Source organism: Mirounga angustirostris, unplaced genomic scaffold (genome assembly GCF_029215605.1).
Source record: "Mirounga angustirostris isolate CCGP_5_RB_7025 unplaced genomic scaffold, mMirAng1.0.hap1 SCAF_7, whole genome shotgun sequence".
Classification (NCBI taxonomy): domain Eukaryota; kingdom Metazoa; phylum Chordata; class Mammalia; order Carnivora; family Phocidae; genus Mirounga; species Mirounga angustirostris.
In genome coordinates, this window is record NW_026991715.1 from 85725575 (window position 1) to 85745005 (window position 19431).

At 36.9% G+C, this 19431-nt stretch overlaps 1 protein-coding gene across 9 annotated transcripts in view; it reads left to right on the top strand.

Annotated features, from left to right (window-relative positions):
- Nucleotides 1-19431, top strand: part of FER (FER tyrosine kinase) — a 423881-nt gene that overhangs the window by 320673 nt on the left and 83777 nt on the right. Inside the window, exon 18 of one of the 9 annotated variants that reach the window (XR_010413179.1) lies at nucleotides 17841-18206. The exons of the other annotated variants lie outside the window; for them this stretch is intronic. The gene's annotated coding sequence lies outside the window, so the exon portion shown is untranslated. The remainder of the gene's footprint in view (nucleotides 1-17840; nucleotides 18207-19431) is intronic. 9 annotated transcript variants of the gene reach the window in all.

The window sequence follows — 19431 nt, forward strand, 5'->3', positions numbered from 1 at the left end:
TATAAATGGTGATAAACCTTAGGCAAAGTGAGGTTCCTGGGAGTCAGATTTTTAGATGCCTGAATTTTTGTTGCAGGTAGCTGCCTATTTGCTTGACATCCTGTGTAGATAGTGCAATTTGATAATAACTCTGCCTCTTAGTCACTTAGCATGGGACTTTGCATAAAGTAGTGATCTACTAAATATTTATTGACTAAATGATAATGTGATAATGTAAAAAAAGTAATTTATAAATGGGGAACTATACAAATAAGTAATGTTATTATCTTCACTGTATAGGATCAGACCTAGAAGCTATTTTGTTGAAATAAAAATAGAAAATCAAACTATTATGTATTTCTTTTAGAGTATATATATTTTCTTAATATACTAAGTGTACCTGACATAGTTCTCATACCCTTGAAGAACATGGTTTAAATATTGTCTCCTTATTTTCTTAGTAACATTGCATTCACATTTGCCTTTCAGATTAGAAGCTGAGTAATCAGTTTGTGGTGCATTTAAAAACTAAAATTTAATTCTAAGATCAGTAACTGCTAGACAAAAGAAGGTGAATTTACATTTTCATCATTTTTTTCCTTTTAGCTAAAGAACATTTTAACTTGTTTGCTGAACATCTCAGTCAGTGTCTGACTATAGTTGTGGGCTTATGTTAGCAGTGATAATGGCCAGAAACGTTTCACAGGAACAGAAAACTAGGTGCTTGGCAATTTCCTTTACCCTTGTTGCAATAATCAATTAGAAATGAGAAACAAAATGCAGTGGGAAATTATCAGCAGTATTTCCCATTCAGTGGCTTGTGCTAAGACCAGTAATTCGTAGGGAGTATGAACACTTTGTGTGCCAGGGAAATGGAAGAAGTTTTTCTTTAGATGCCTATGTAAGTTCCTAAAACTCACTTTGTGGATCCTTCTCCCTTCCTCTGTATTCAGAAGAGCATCAGTTGTTCCTAGAAATATAACACCTGTCAGCTACCAGATTTTGCTTTATCCTTTCTTGGAAGAAAGACACTTTTGTTAGTGTTTTTCTTTGCTACCTTCCCTGATGGACAGCAGCCTTAAATTGAAATCACAAAACTGTGACTCTGAGCCAATTAGTTAACCTCTCGTGGAAGAAAAGCATTTAACAGGAAGAGAGTATAAGATTAGAAATCCAAGTTGTCCTTTCAAGACAGAAGTTGACTGCTAATCAGTAGGTAAAGTCTCAAAGCAAATAATTTTTTTTTTCACTAAACTTAACTGTTCTCAAGGACCGAACACCCCAGGAGATAAAGATTTCAAATTATTGGCTGTACTTTACTCTTGCATGCATCAGAACTCTTTACATAATATCACGGATCCAAGTGATCTGTGAATCATTGTTTGGATAATTATATAGTCAAAAGTAATAGTCACTGTGAAAATTGTAATTTGAACATCTTAAAGGTTTATGTGAATTCTTTTACATAAATAAGTTTACTGAGTTTTCTTAGAGTTGCATTATATTTAAACACTGTAAAAACATCTACAAATAAGTTCACTATCTCTTCCTACTGCAATAAGATTTTTTCAAATAACATAACTTCAGTACATCTCCTCCCCCCTGCCACCTCCCTGTGCCCAAATTTCATACATAGCACAGTCTATAAAATTAGGATAATGATAATACTTAATCGAATTTTGGTGAAGGTATGTTTAGCACAGTGCATAGAATATGCAACAGTGTGATCTAGTAGTAGTAGTAGTAGTATTGTTTCTGAAATGTTTAAGTAACAGACAAGAACTGGATTTTTTATCTCTTCATGTACTTCTTTTAAAAACCTGATATTCCTGTGTTTTTTATTATAAATCGTCTTATGGAAGACTAGGAAGTTTAGGGTAATAGCATCCACGTATTGTCCTTAATATCCTTGTGCCTAAATTGGACATTCTTTCTAGGCATCGCCCGATCCTCCCAGAGTCCTTGTTCAACTGCCCTGTCAGGATCTGCCTCCAGAGGTGGCTGGTTCATTCCTTAGCACCGGGAACCTCCTATCTACCACTGTTTTTTCTTCCCTGATACAGCCAGTAAATTGGCTCGGTTCCAGAAACCATACTTTGTGTCTGAGAGACTCCCTGACCTTTATTGAATTCTCTATGGATAACTGCAGTTACATCCTTGGAAATAATTGCACTTGTTACCTTTGAAACACAGAAAAATACCTCTAAATATTCACGGTGTGGACCGGGATAGCTACTGATGTCCAAAGAGCACTTCCTTTCCCCCTCCCTTGCACCCCATCATCTAGTCATCTGAGCCCCATATTCTGTGCACAGGGGGGTTAGGAGCTTGCACTTTGCCATGTTTGCTTTTTCTTTAAGCAGCCTAGCTTCTGTTCCTCTTGAAATACACCCTTGCTTTGCCTTCTGTTGACTTACTCACCTTTTCCATCTTACATGGAGCCACCACACAGAAGGTGCTTGGAAAAAAAAGTTTGAAATCTTGATGTCAGAGCTGTGCCTATTAAAGCCCAACCATGGATACCAGGAAATTTTTAAAAGTCAAACTAATTAGATAATTTTCATTTTCAATAAGGGTATTGATTGATTAATGAATAAGAACTCATTGCCTTTAACATCTCCCACAGCCCTGAACTTACAGTCAATAGAGATAAACCTCAGACCTAGTTTCTACTTTCTTCATTCACTTTGAGGCAATTTACCAGATTGTTAATTGTGCCAAGCATTGCGCTAGGTACTGGCTGTTTCACTCCTTGTAATTATGTAGCTTATACTCAGGTAGGGGAGGCAGAAAAAAAGGTAAAGAAACACATAATAAGGTATTCACTAGTTGTGATAAATGCAGTGCTGAGAATAAATAGTATGGAAGTGGGAAGAGAAACTGACTCACATAGGGAGTCAGGAAAGGCTTGGAGGATTCTCCATTTTGGTGAGAACTGAAGGAATTAGCCCTGTGAAGACCGGCAGGGGAGCAGTTTTCCTGGCTCTGTATGAAAGGTCATGAGGGGGTCCACCAGCCAGCAGAAAACATGATAATCTTTATCTTACCCTTTCCAGAAATCATAATTCCAAAACACAGACACTTGTTAACTAACTGCTGCCTTCTTACTTTGGGGAAGTTTCACGATTATTTTTTACAATGCTTTAAGTATTTATTGGCATTTATTATACCATTTTCGTCCAATCATGGATCTCCTTTCAGTATAGCCATTTTGGGGAAATGAGAAGGTGTCACCCATCTGTATTGAATGCCAATACAAAAATCCAAATACAAATTATTTTAAGATTATCTACGTTTGGGGATGATCAGTGCTACTGTTGCATTAGAAGACATAGTGAGAAGTTGTATGTGTGTTGTGTGTTTGTCATACCTAAAAAAAAAATGATTAATTTTAATCCATACAAAGCATACGTCAACTCTACATTTTTATTTTTAAAGATTATTGTTTTAAGAAATATATTCCTAATTAACTATAGTAGGAGTTATAAAAAGTGAAATTTTCCTTCATGGTTTTATTTTCAAACTTAATTTTTGCGTTTCACCAGGGACCTACTACTTTGAGGAGTAAGCCCCTGAAATCAATACATTTTTCTCCAAATAATTGTCTTTCAGAATAGTATTGAAATTCTGACTTATGTTCTCCCTATTTTTTCCTCCTTTTCTCATTTTCAACGTTTGACTTTTACCTATAGTATATAGAAACTAATAAATATCATGTTAGAGTAACTCATCATTCACTGAAAAAGTCCCCACTGTGTACAAGGATCTATGCTGTATGTCAAAGGTACGGATACTGAAATAATCCATGCATCATACCAACGTATTATTTTTTTTCTTGAGTACACTAAATATATACTAGTGTTAGGTGACTGTAATACAAGCAGATTGTTCATCCATTCATTGTTGCTATAAATTTTTAATCACTTTATAACTCATCTGTCGCTATGTTATGAAGGGTCATTGCCAGCAGGAAGAAATAACCATGTTTATACAGGTCAGGCATTTTATCTTTTCTCCCCAGCATTGCTTCATCCATGTTTGGTTTTAACTTTTCCCAGTTTTATTGCAAGTTATAAATCAGACATTTTATAAGCCTCTGATTTAGCATTTAAATTGCTGTGTGAAATACAAAAGCGGCCCAGCCAGCAGTCGTGCGGCAGTGTTGAAGGTTACGTGTATCCTAGCGTGGACAAAGAACGTATATTTCCTCAGACTTTACTTCCCCACCCAATTATTCATCACACAAATCATTGTCATACCTTTGTAGATATACAAGTTTTTTCATGAAAGAAATACAGATAACTACTTCTTAATTATGAAGTGGTATTTTTTTGAATGCCCAGGTCCTCAAAATACATTTTGTAAATGTAATCAGGAATTTTGGCCTATTATTAATGTCTGTGACCACTTTCAATTGTCAGTTTTGTGGGCATAAGGTAAGTCTTCATCTAAATAAGAGATCCACATTAAACATGTTTAGTATCAATATGGGAGGTTAGACTATTGTCTTCAGCCCCATTAATAATGTGATATTTCTAATTCATATTTGAAAGTTACTTAATCAAAATCAAGAAAAATGCAGTTAGGATAGTTTGTCCCCATTTGGGTGTTTGCTGCTTTATAGCATATACTTCATTGTGTGTTTAATCTCGAATGCAGCAATGCAGAGTGGGGACTGCAAGTAGTATGATGCCCACTACCATTCAGCAATACCATAGGTTAATCAAGCATAAATTCCTATGGGTTCGTGGGTGGTAATGTACTTAGAATAATAAATTCACATAATATGCAAATAAAAATGAGTCAAGTTTTTATTTTAATATCTGGGATGTACATTTAATATACTTTCTAGCAATCCAAATGTAGTTTTGGTTTGGAAACTTTATAAAATGATTCTAAACTATATGTGGGAAAAATAAATATACCACAATAGTGAAGAATACACTGTAAGAGAGGGATAAAGAATTTTTTCCATTTATATGTTAAAACATATAAAGCTATAGTAATTAAAACAATGTGTGAGCATATATCCATGCAAAAATATTGGTGAAAGTAGAATATAATGTCAAAAGATAGACTAAAGTATAGGTAGAAATTTAGAATACAGTAAAAGTGGTGTTTTAAATCATAGGAAACACTTATTTTAATAAATGTTGTTGGAACAATGAGCTAACTATTGGTGGTAGGGCTAGGGTGAGGGCAGAGCAATACAGTTTGATTCTCATACCTCATCTTAGGACAAAATAAACTCCAGAGGGGAAATCTTCATAAACAGTCTGTTAGGTTAAATAATAATTATTGGCTTAAAAATAGAATCCCACAAATAGGCACCTTAATATTCTAATTATTCTAAAACCTTCCATATCTCATACACTTATTTATTTTTTACTTCTGTTTAATCCTAAATGTGATGCATTCAAGTCCTGTTATTTAGTAATATATTTATCAGGACCTCCTTGAATTTCCAAGACTCTTGGCTTTCTGTTTCACCGCTGTGTACTTCCATATACCAGTCAACCAATCACTGTTAAATGATGACCTAGAAACCCGGAGGAGAGGTTTGAAATATATGTGATAAACTAAGTCTTAATATTCCATAACATATAGAGTTATTACAAAACAATAGAAAAATGAGCAGAGTTCGTGAACAGGCAACTAATTTAGAACATGAACAGGTTAATTTCTAATTAACCTTTGAAAATGAAGAAATGCAAATTAAAAACAATGAAATGCCATTTTCTATCAGACTGGTAAGGATTTTTTAAATCTTTAATTCCTATTATTAATATGTAGAGAAAAACACATACTCTCTTGAACTCCTGGAAGAGGTTTAAATTGATACGAGTTTTTGGACTAAAATTATTAAAATGTGCTAAACATCTGTAAGAATGCATGCCCTTTGACACAGCAATTCAACTTTTAATAATTTACCTCAAGGCAATAATCAAAGAAGATGTCAAATATATATGTATACAGTTAACCCTTGAACAACATGGGTTTGAACTGAGCAAGTCTACTTACACGTGTTTTTTTTTTTTTTGAAAATACAGTCCAGTACTGTAAATGTATTTTTCTTGTGCTTTTTGTAGTAACATTCTCTTTCCTCTCATTTAGGAATACAATATGTAATACACATAACATACAAAATATTTGTTAGTCAACTGTTTACATTATTGGTAAGGCTTCTGGTCAACAATATGCTTTTAGTAATTCAGTTTTGGGGGAGTCAAAATATATATGTGGATTTTTTTAATGAGTGGGGTGTCAGAGCCAGTAACCCCTGAGTTGTTCGAGCATCAACTCTAGGTGTTTTTAGCTGTCTGTCATATCATGTGTATGACAGCAAATTTTGGGAAACATCCAAAATAACATATATGATGAGATCCTACTTTAATATTGATAGGCATAATCACAATACTAAATAATATATATGGTATGTAATTTTTATAAAAATAAATTTGTATTTCCATCTATCTGCATAAATATTTTAGGAGATATAACAATATATTAATAATTGTATTTTATAATTATGAATATTTTATATAATATATAATAAATATTTATATAATATATAAATGCATATTTAAATATATTTAAAAATATATAAAATATATAAGTAAAATATAATTTATTTTAATTATATATAATTATAAATATAATAATTGCATAGGTAGGGGGTTTTTTTTACATTTATACTTATGTCTGATTTCAAAATGATTCAGGTAGTAACTTATTTGTATCTTCTATTAGGTATGTCCAATACATATGTAATATGAACCCCTATGCTATTTAAGTTGCTCTAGCAGCCACGTGAAAAATGTAAAACAGAAAAGGTAAATTGATTTTAATAATACAGTTCATTCAGTCAGTATATGAAAAATTTCTCATTTCAACATGTAGTTAATATGAAATTTGTTATTGAGGTGTTTTAACATTTTTTGTTGTGCACATTTTCAAACTCCAGTGTGCATTTCGTACTGAGAGCACAGCTCTGTTGGACCAGCTATGTTTCAGATGACCGCATGTGGCTAGTGGTTGATGTCCTGCCCAGTTCACCATTAGACTGTTAAGCTCTCTGAGGACCAGGGGGTCGCTTTTATATCCCCAGTGCCTAATACAGTGCGTGGAATTCAGTAAACACTTTTAATACTTGAATCTGCTTCCACAAAACGGGGAAGTAGTATCGCTTCCTCTGTTGTACTTTTCATTTTCATGCCTGACTCCTGCATTAACCTGTGTGCTCCTCAAGATAGCAAACATGTTTTATTCAGCTTTTTATCCCTGACATGGTAGACACACAATATGTTGATTAGAAGGAAGTTGAGAAAGAAGAGAGAAAACTTTTTTTTTTTTTTACATCAAAGAAGTTTTTTCTAGTAAATCAGTCTCTCAAAATATTATATGTTAAATCTTACCAGGTCAAATTTATAGCATTATAAACCACTTAGCAATAGAAATTGAAAAACCTCAACTCTTGATTTATCTGGGCTTTAAATTAGCCATCCAAAATGGCTGATTGCTGATTTTCTTTTTGAAGATCAGTAGGGGTTAGAGATTCAGCAACCTTACTTAATATAACCCTGTCCCATGTTGAATAAATTTTGCAGCTATGGAATTCTTCCCTGTCAATCCTAATAATCCCTTACTGTAACATAAGATTTTTTCCCCTGTGATCCTCAGTGGAGACAGACAACAGTTGGTCAGCATTAATTATGTAGTGAGCTTTCACTATAATGTTACTTAATATATTTTCCTTATTATATTTTATAATAAGTAATGTTACTTCTTACATTTTCCTTCAACTTTCTTTTTCCAAATTATAGAACACTAGTTTTTAAAAATTTACACCATGGAATTTTAAAAATACATTTTTCTAATAGACAAGATAACTCAATAATGTGTTTATTGAGTTTGTGAACTATCTTCCCCACACAAATGATGTTATAAATAACACTAGTGAGTACTTTTATTCTGTCAGTAATAATAACTGAACAGCCATCATATGCCAATATAGTGTTAGTTGCTAAGAGCAAGAAATTGTTTGTTTTCTGATGTGCTCTTAGATAATACTTTTATTTTAGGTAGGGGCCTAGCAATCATTGTTGAACCATGTAAACATCATGCATACTGCTTATTAGAGTAGTCAGATGTGTAAATTAAAGTAGCTTTGCTCCTAGACCCAGTTCAGCTCTGGCTTTGATACTTGTCCAGCATCTCTAAATCTCACCTGTATATTACCAACCTCATAAAATTGTTGCAAGAATTATATGAGAAAAAATGGGTCTAAAGTACTTAGCCATAGTAAATACACAGTTATCAATTGCTGTTATTATCATCATTATCATTAGCAGTACTAAGTTTTCTTTGAAGAATCAACTAAACATGCTCCTGTCAACATTGGAAATGAAATGCTGAGATCTTCAGAAACTTAAAAATTACCAAAAACCTGAAAATAAAACCAAAATAGGCAACTGATAATAAGCCAAATGCCACATATGAAATATGGACTGAGACTTCTCAATCTTTCCTCATAGGAAAGATGCAACAAGCTAAGGAAATTCCCAAAAGAGGAGGAAACTGAAATAAATATACAGATAAATTGTTTCCTCAGGAAGGCACTGATATATTCGTTCATTTAGTCTATTGAGTGCTATTATGTGCCAGGCACTAGTCTAGGAGCTTGGGATATATCACTGAAGAAAACAAATATACCTGCCTTACAGTTTTCCCAGTGAAACTCATATGTTTAGCTTTAACCCCAACAGGCTCTGCTGTGAGGCCAAGATAGGAGAACAGTTAGTTAGCTAGACTCCTGTAGAGACAAAGAAAAGAGGTCAACTCCTCAGCTGTCCCAAACTGATCAGGCCAAAATCCAATGCCCAGTGTCTGAGTGCCCTTCAGTCCACTTGAGGTTGATGTTGATATCCAAGAGGCCTGTTGGTCCGTGAGAAATGCCAGTCTGTGGGGAATGGCAGGAATAGTTGGGAGGTAGAGAGAGGATGGGTTATACTTAAAAAGAACAGTGACAACTTAGAATATACCCCAAAGGGCAGCTTCTAGGTGAAAGGGCAGTGTCAAGCCATCTGAGCTACAGTTAATGGGAATCAAGGATAGACTTTAGGTTCCTCGTAGTAGGGAACTGAAATAAAGAACAAACCAAGAATGGAGACTGACCATGTAGTGGTTGAGAGAGGGGCTGGGGGCAGATTGAAAGGGAAGGGAAGCTTGTTGCTAAATAGCCAAGTCATGTTTACACCTATGCAATTTCTAAAATGATTTTTTTTTTTTAATCTAGCATGTTTGAGTTAGTGCATAAAATGTTTATGGTATTTACTTTGGAAATCTTTCAAACTAGAATTTTCAGGTTTGTTTTTTTTTTTAAGATTTTATTTATTTATTTGACAGAGAGACACAGCGAGAGAGGGAACACAAGCAGGGGGAGTGGGAGAGGGAGAAGCAGGCTCCCCACAGAGCAGGGAGCCCGATGTGGGACTCGATCCCAGGACACTGGGATCATGACCTGAGCCGAAGGCAGTCGCTCAACCAACTGAGCCACCCAGGCGCCCAAGAATTTTCAGTTTAAAGGGAAAGGAAATAGTGTGTTTTGGGGAGAAAGTTTCTCTAGTTTGATGAAGTACATACCATAAATTTGTAAGTTTGCAGTTAACTGTTGGAATTAACTGTACGTGAGAAGTAATTCAATAATTTTCTATTCTTCATTTGAGAGAGTGTCCCTTGTAGAGGAGAAAAGCACTATCGTGAAAATATGCAGTGTTAGAAAATTTGATAATGTGATTCAAGTAAAAAAAGAAGTTTGTCTTAACTATTAAAATTCATTGTGCAGCAAGCAGCAAAAACAATTGAAGTTATCTGCCAAAATTATCTTTAGCTATTTCAAGAATTATTTTGAAATATTTATAAATGATAGTAGTTTGGTGACTTTGGCTGTTGTACTAGAAAATTTAAAGATTAGTAAAGATCACATTTTAAACAGTATTTGTTTATAGATAGTTTTAAATAGGAGAAATTTTACCTGATACTGTATTATTATCAAGGTCTTAAAAACAATTGCTAATATATCTCTGTGATAAAAAGAAAAAGCAATGTTATCTTCATTTGACTATTTGAAAAATTAAAGCAGGACCCTGTCAAGAAAAACTGATGCAATCTCTGTCTTCTCTGTTGGTCTGATGATTGTTCCCTAGATCCAGAGTTATGTACCCAAACTACATTCAGTATATATTTCTCATCAGTCAACTGGTTTCTCTTTAGTGACTGCTATTTCCAGCTCTCTTGTAAGGGCTATAAACAAAATTCAGTATGAAATTCAGTAAAAAACAAAATTTAGTAAGATATTTGTTCTTAAACACTAGCATTTTAAGCAGAAGTATTATTTTTTACCTCTGATTAATAATTGGAACCTTAATTAATAGTGATAGCTGAAAGATTTTGACCAAGATGTCAGAAATAATCTTTCTTCCTTACTAAGTTATGGTAAGTAAATAATTTTTCTACTTTTAAGGGAAGTGCCATCCGCTGTAAGTACCTCATTTCTCTCATTGAAAAAGACAAAATGTCTTATTTTCTTGTGACGTGCAAACACGGAAAAGTTTATAAGTATCAAAAAATATTGCTTTGGTATAATAACGAAACCTCAAATACTAAAGAAAAGAAGTTCCTCACTAATACAGTATTTTGTGACTTGATTAGTCTGTAGTGCTTTAAAAACTAAGCACAAAACAATGGCATATCCCAAATAATCATTGTTACAGTTTTATTTTAAAAAATGAAGATAACCACATTCAAATAAAAAATTTATTGAATTTCTTTTATAGTATTTATCAAAAGTAAGTGAGTAAAATAGAAATGTAACATCAGAAGAAGAGGCTTTACAAACTTAAGTGGTTTTTTTTTGTCATTTATTAAAAATAATTTTAAATGGCATATGATGTGATTATGACCCTTCTTCCTGCCCCAGCTACTTAGAGGCCCACCCCAAACCAGTAAATTAAATTTAGATTGTTCTTTTAAATTTGAGAGTTGGCTCCCAGGCAGATTTAACTTTGGTAATTAAACCAGATAGTGGGAGGAGGGGGAAAGATGGCGGAGCAGTAGGGGACCCTATTTCAACTGGTCCCCAGAATTGAGCTGGATATCTACCACACCACTCTGAGCACCCACAAAACCAGCCTGAGATGTAAGAAGATCTGGAACTCTACAAACAGAATATCGCAGGCCGTTGGTTTTGAGGTACAAAGCGGGGAGCCATGATTCCGCGGGCAGATATTGGAGGATAAACGGCAGCGGGAGGGAGCCTGGCCGTGGGGATCCTACACTGCCGGTGAGCGACAGCCTCATGTGCTGCGGACGGGGCGCAGAGTCACAGACCGGCAGGTAGCGGCGGGGAAAGGACTTCAGGGCAGCCTCTGGGGCGGAAACCCAGAGCTGTGGGGTCACGCCTGCAAACTGCAGCCCCTGGGACCTCGGGACGGAAAACCGGAGCGGTGGGGTTGCGCGGGCAAACTGCAGCCCCTGGAAACCCGGAGCGGTGGGGTCCCGCGCGCATGAACTGGGAGCGGCTGGCGGTTTTAGAAGCACAAAGGGCAGAGACGTGCCCCGACCTGGAGGCAGGACTGGGAGTGCTGCAGAGAGGCGCACAACCCAGGACACTGCAGTTTATAGCAGCACGGACAGAAATAGAGATGGTGTGGCCTGGAGAGCTCACTGAAGAACAGACTGCGGTCTCTGCTCTGAGGCAGAGGGTTGGAAATGGTCTCTTCTGCTCTGACTCGTGGAAGAGACGCAGAAAACTGCCAGAGAACAAAAGCCCCAGAGACTGATTCCCACTGAGCCCATCCCCTGCCACAGGGGGGCAGAGCAACTCTGCCCAAACAAGGTTGCCTAGTAACAGTGCAGCAGGCCCCTCCCAGAGAAGACAGGCTGGGAAAACAAGAGGCCAGCAACCCTAAAGTCCCAAGAAAACAGGTGCATCTTGCTTGGGTTCTGGTCAATAATTTGGACTCTGTACATTCCCTCAAACACCCATCAACAGAATGACTAGGAGGAGAAGCCCCCAAAATAGAAAAGACTCAGAGATTATGACTTATGCTGCAGATTTACAAATGGCTGTAGATATAACCAAGATGTCAGAGATGGAATTCAGGCTAGCAATTGTGAAGACAATGGCTAGAATGGAGAAATTAATTAATGGCAACGTAGAGTCTCTAAGGGCAGAAATAAAAGGTGAATTGGCAGAACTTAAAAATGCTATCAATGAGATCCATTCCAATCTAGATAATCTAATAGCTAGGGTAACTGAGACAGAAGAGCAAATAAACGACCTGGAAGACAATATAATAGATGAAAAGGGAAAAGAGGAGGCCAGGGAAAAACAACTCAGAATCCATGAAAATAGAATCAGAGAAATAAGTGACACCATGAAACGTTCCAATGTCAGAATAATTGGAATCCCAGAGGGAGTGGAGAGAGAGGACTAGAAGATATATTTGAGTGAATCATAGCTGAGAACTTCCCTAATCTGGGGAATGAAACAAACATTTGAGTCCTAGAGGCAGAGAGGACCCCTCCTAAGATCAAGGAAAACAGGCCAGTACCCCGGCATGTAATAGTAAAACTTGCAAATCTTAGAACCAAGGAAACCATCTTAAGGGCAGTTAGGGGGAAGAGATTCCTTACGTACAGAGGGAGGAACATCAGAATAACATCAGACCTATCCACAGAGACCTGGCAAGCCGGAAAGGCCCGGCAAGACATATTCAGGGTACTAAATGAGAAGAACATGCAGCCAAGACTACTTTATCCGGCACGGCTGTCATTTAGAATGGATGGAGAGATGCAGAGCTTCCACGACCAGCAGAAACTGAAAGAATATGTGACCACTAAGCCGGCCCTGCAAAAAATATTAAGGGGGGGTTCTATAAAAGGAGAAAGACCCCAAGAGTGATCTACAACAGAAATTTACAGGGACAATCTATAAAACAATGTCTTCACAGGCAACATGATGACAATTAATTCATATCTTTCAATAATCACTCTCAACGTGAATGGCCCTAAGCGCTCCCATAAAACAGCACAGGGTTGCAGATTGGATAAAAAGACAGGACCCATCCATATGCTGTCTACAAGAGACTCATTTTGAACCTAAAGATACATCCAGACTGAAAGTGAAGGGATGGAGATCCATCTTCCATGCCAGCAGACCTCCAAAGAAAGCTGGGGTAGCAATTCTTATATCAGACAAATTAGATTTTAAACTAAAGTCTGTAATAAGAGACACAGAAGGACACTATATCATTCTTAAAGAGTCTATCCAACAAGAAGATCTAACAGTTGTAAATATCTATACCCCCAACATGGGAGCAGCCATCTACATAAGCCAACTGTTAACCAAAATGAAGAGTCATATTGATAACAATATGTTAATTGTAGGAGACCTCAATACTCCACTCTTAGCAATGGACAGATCATCTAAGCAGAAAATCAACAAGGAAAAAAGAGCTTTGAATGATACATTGGACCAGATGGACCTCATAGATATTTACAGAACATTCCACCTTAAAACAGCAAAATATTCATTCTTCTTGAGCGCACATGGAACTTTCTCCAGAATAGACCACATACTGGGTCACAAATCAGGTCTCAACCGATACCAAAAGATTGAGATTATTCCCTGCATATTCTCAGACCACAATGCTCTAAAACTGGAACTCAATCACAAGAAAAAATTTGGCAGATTTACAAATGGCAGAAATTCAAACACTTGGAAGCTAAAGACCACTCTGCTCAAGAATGTTTGGGTCAACCAGGAAATTAAAGAAGAACTTAAACAATCCATGGAAATCAATGAGAACGAAAACACATCGGTCCAAAACCTATGGATACTGCAAAGGCGGTCCTAAGGGGGAAATACATAGCCACCCAAGCCTCACTCAAAAAAAGAGAAAAATCCCGAATTCACCAACTAACTCGACACCTTAAAGAACTAGAGAAAAAGCAACAAACGATGCCTAAGCCACGCATTAGAAGAGAAATAATTAAAATTAGAGCAGAAATCAATGAATTAGAAACCAGAAACACAGTAGATCTGATCAACGAAACTAGAAGTTGGTTCTTTGAAAGAATTAATAAGATCCATAAACCACTGGCCAGACTTATCCAAAAGAAAAGAGAAAGGACCCAAATTAATAAAATTATGAATGAAAGGGGAGAGATCACGACTAACACCAAGGAAATAGAAACAATTATTGGAAATTATTATCAACAACTATATGCCAATAAACTGAGCAATCTGGATGAAATGGAGGCCTTCCTGGAAACCTATAAGCTGCCAAGACTGAAACAGGAAGAAATTGACAACCTGAATAAGCCAATAACCAGTAACGAGATTGAAGCAGTGATCAAAAACCTCCCAAAAAACAAGAGTCCAGGGCCTGATGGATTCCCTGAGGAATTCTACCAAACATTCAAAGAAGAAATAATACCTATTCTCCTAAAGCTGTTTCAAAAAATAGAAACAGAAAGAAAGCTTCCAGACTCATTCTATGAGGCCAGCATCATCTTAATCCCCAAACCAGGCAAAGACCCCATCAAAAATGAGAATTTCAGACCGATATCCCTGATGAATATGGATTCCAAAATCCTCAACAAAATCCTAGCTAATAGGATCCAACAATACATTAAAAGGATCATCCACCATGACTAAGTGGGATTTATCCCCGGGATGCAAGGGTGGTTCAACATTCGCAAATCAATCAATGTGATAGAACACATTAATAAGAGGAGGGAGAAGAACCATATGGTCCTCTCCATTGATGCAGAAAAAGCATTTGACAAAATATAACATCCTTTCCTGATTAAAACTCTTCAGAGTATAGGGATAGAAGGAACATTCCTCAAGTTCATAAAATCCATCTATGAAAAACCCACAGCGAATATCATCCTCAATGGGGAAAAGATGAGAGCCTTTCCCTTAAGATCAGGAACACGTCAAGGATGCCCACTCTCACCACTGTTGTTCAACAGAGTACTAGAAGTCCTAGCAACAGCAATCAGACAAAAAGAAGTCAAAGGTATTCAAATTGGCAAAGAAGAAGTCAATCTCTCTCTTTTCGCAGACGACATGATACTTTATGTGGAAAACCCAAAAGACTCCACCCCCAAATTACTAGAACTCATCCAGCAATTCAGTAATGTGGCAGGATACAAAATCAATGCACAGAAATCAGTTGCTTTCTTACACATTAACAATGCAACTGTAGAAAGAGAAATTAGAGAAACGATTCCATTTACAGTAGCACCAAAAACCATAAGATATCTCGGAATAAACCTAACCAAAGAGGTAAAGGATCTATATATTCCATGCTCATGGATCGGAAGAATAAACATTGTTAAAATGTCTATGCTGCCCAGAGCAATCTATACCTTCAATGCCATCCCGATCAAAATTCCAATGACATTTTTCAAAGTGCTGGAACAAACAATCCTAAAATTTGTATGGAATCAGAAAAGACCCTGAGTCACCAAGGAAATGTTGAAAAAGAAAAAGCTGGGGACATCACGTTGCCAGATTTCAAGCTATATTACAAGGCTGTGATCGCCAAGACAGCATGGTACTGGCACAAAAACAGACATATAGACCAATGGAACAGAATAGAGAACCCAGATATGGACCCTCAACTCTATGGTCAAATAGTCTTTGACAAAGCAGGTAAAAACATGCATTGGAAAAAAGAGTCTCTTCAATAAATGGTGCTGGGAAAATTGGACAGCCACATGCAGAAGAATGAAACTCGACCATTCTCTAACACCATTCACAAAGATAAACTCAAAATGGATGAAAGACCTCAATGTGAGACAGAAATCCATCAAAATCCTAGAGGAGAACATAGGCAGTAACCTCTTTGATATCGCCCACAGCAACTTCTTTCAAGACACATCTCCAAAAGCTAGTGAAACAAAAGCAAAAATGAACTTTTGGGACTTCATTAAGATAAACTTATGCATAGCAAAGGAAACAGTCAACAAAACAAAGAGGCTACCCACAGAATGGGAGAAGATATTTGCAAATGACACTACAGATAAAGGGCTAGTATACAAGATCTATAAAGAACTTCTCAAACTCAACACCCAAAAACCAAATAATCAAGTCAAAAAGTGGGCAGAAGATATGAAAAGACACTTCTCTGAAGAAGACATACAAATGGCTAACAGACACATGAAAAAATGTTCATCATCATTAGCCATCAGGGAAATACAAATCAAAACCACATTGAGATACCACCTTACACCAGTTAGAATGGCAAAAATGGACAGGGAAAGAAACAACAAATGTTGGAGAGGGTGTGGGGAAAGGGGAACCCTCTTACACTGTTGGTGGGAATGCAAGTTGGTACAGCCACTTTGGAAAACAGTGTGGAGGTTTCTCAAAAAATTAAAAATAGATCTTATGAGCCAGCAATTGCACTACTGGGTATTTACCCCAAAGACACAGATGTAGTGAAAAGAAGGGCCATATGCACCCCAATGTTCATAGCAGCAATGTCTGCAATAGCCAAACTGTGGAAAGAGCCGAGATGCCCTTCAACAGATGAATGGATAAAGAAGATGTGGTCCATATATACAATGGAATATTACTCAGCCATCAGAAAGGATGAATACCCAACTTTTACATCCACATGGATGGGACTGGAGGAGCTTATGCTAAGTGAAATAAGTCAAGCAGAGAAAGTCAATTATCATATGGTTTCACTTATTTCTGGAACATAAGGAACAGCATGGAGGACATTAGGAGAAAGAAGGGAAAAATGAAGGGGGGCGGATCAGAGGGAGAGATGAACCATGAGAGACTATGGGCTCTGAGAAACAAACAGGGTTTTAGAGGGGAGGGGGAGGAGGGATTGGTTAGCCCGGTGATGGGTATTAAGGAGGGCATGTACTGCATGGAGCACTGGGTGTTATGTGAAAACAATGGATCGTGGATCACCACATCAAAAACCAATGATGTATTGTGTGGTGACTAACATAACATAATAAAATTTAAAAATAAATAAATAAAAATAAATAAATACATACATAAATAAATACATAAATAAATACATAAATAAATAAATAAACAACCAACCAACCAACGAGATAGTGACTGATGATGCTTCTCTTAAGAGCACTTCACCTAGGAATTCTGCTGAACACAAAAACCCCTGAGAAAAGGGATATACAGGCTCTGTTCTGGCAGAGTTCACAATCTTTTTCTAGAAGAAAGAACAGCATATGAATATGTTAGTGAGACAACTGCACTTGTAAAGGTATGTTCCTAGAAACAGTATCAATACCCAAGAGGAATGATTTACATTGTCTGTGGACATCAAGGACAACTTTATAGGGTACATGGTTCAGGGTTAGAGTCTTAATGTCCAAGTGGGAGGTCACCAACAGTCTTTAACCAGCCAAGTTTCTCTTGTTAGATCGTGAACTTCATAAGGGCAGAGACCATGTATAGTTTATTCACCACTATTTCTTCAGAGCCTAGCATACTTGTTAGTGCTCAGGGAGGCATTGCTGAAAGAACCCATTGAGGACAGGAAAGGGCATACCAGGCAGAAATGTAATCATCTACATTAGGTGTTCGTGAAACCATTATTGTGGGTGCTCTTGGAGCAAGTCAGGAGAAGTGGGAGAATGGTTAGAGAATAAAACTGAAGGAACAATAATACTGATAGGTAATACATAGTGCCATGGCACCACACATTATTTTAAGCACTATATATGTATATATTAATTTGTTTAATCCTCACAGACATTCTTGAAGTGTGTGTTATTATCCCTCCTTTTTTTTTTTTTTACAGATGAGAACAGTGAGGTACAGAGAAGTGGTTTAACCTGCTGTCATGCAGAGGAGTTTGGGTATTACAGCTGTCGATGGAACACGTAAAGGGCTTTGAGCAGGGGAAACAAGATGACTTTTATTTTGGGCAATGAAAGAGACTCCCTGACTCACCAACACTTAGATAAGGACACAATAGAGTTATTCTTCAAAATTATCCAGGACTCTCTCACTCAAAGCCTGATTTATTCCCATTGCTTTATAAATTGTTCTTATTTCTCACCCTTTGGTCTCATTCCTTTGGCGTTTACTGTCCCATGGTCTTTGGCTGACTTCTTGCTGTGGCTGGTGACTTCTTGCTGTGGCTGGTGACTTCTGCCACAGCAAGGTAGGTTTCTTTTTTTCTTTAATTTTATTTTATTTAAATTCAATTAATATATAGTGTATTAGTTTCAGAGGTAGAGTTCAGTGATTCATCAGTTGCCAAAACACCCAGTGCTCGTTACATCACGTGCCCTCAATGTCCATTACCCAGTTACCCCATCCCCCCACCCACCTCCCCTCCAGCAACCCTCAGTTTGTATTTTATAGTTAAGAGTCTCTTATGGTTTGTCTCCCTCTCTGATTTTGTCTTCCTCAGTTTTGTTTCTTAAATTCCACATGTGAATGAAATCATGTAATTGTCTTTCTCTGATTGATTTATTTCGCTTAGCATAATACCTTCTAGTTCCATTCACATTGTTGCAAAAGGTAAAATTTCATTTCTTTGATGGCTAGGTAATATTTTTATATATATATCCCCCACATCTTCTTTATCCGTTCATCTGTCAATGGACATCTGGGCTCTTTCCATCATTGGGTTGTTATGGACATTGCTGCTATAAACATTGGGGTACAGCTGCCTCTTTGGGTCATTGTTTGTATCCTTTGGGTAAATACCTAGTACTGCAATTGGTGGGTCATAGGGTAGCTCTATTTTCAACTTTTTGAGAACCTCCATACTGTTTTCCAGAGGTGCTGCACCAGTTTGCATTCCCACCAGCAGTGTAAGAGGGGTCCCCTTTCTCTGCATCCTCACCAACACTTGTTGTTTCCTGACTTGTTAATTTTAGCCATTCTGACTGGTGTGAGGTGGTATCTAATTGTGGTTTTGATTTGTATTTCCCTGATAATAAGTGATATTGAGCATTTTTTCATGTGTCTGTTGGCCATTTGTTTGTCTTCTTTAGAGAAATGTCTGTTCATGTTTTCTGCCCATTTCTTGACTGGATTATTTGTATTTTGGGTGTTGAGTTTGGTAAGTTCTTCGTAGATCTTGGATACTAGCTGCAAGATGAGGTTCTAATAAGTGCTCAAAAGTGGAAACGACAGTAAAGAAACTCTTTGTAAAGTCCTCCTGTACTAACTTGCTTCCTTCCGCTTGGTCTGGGCCATCCCAAGTTTATTAATGAGGCATACTGATAAAAGATTGGATAGGAGATAACTTCAAGTGAAAAAAATTGGTACACATATATAAAAAAGTATTTTCATTTGGGTTTTTTCTGTTTTGGAAATGTCTCCATGTATGTACGCATATCACATGCCAAATAATTTTGGAATGTTTCTCACAATTA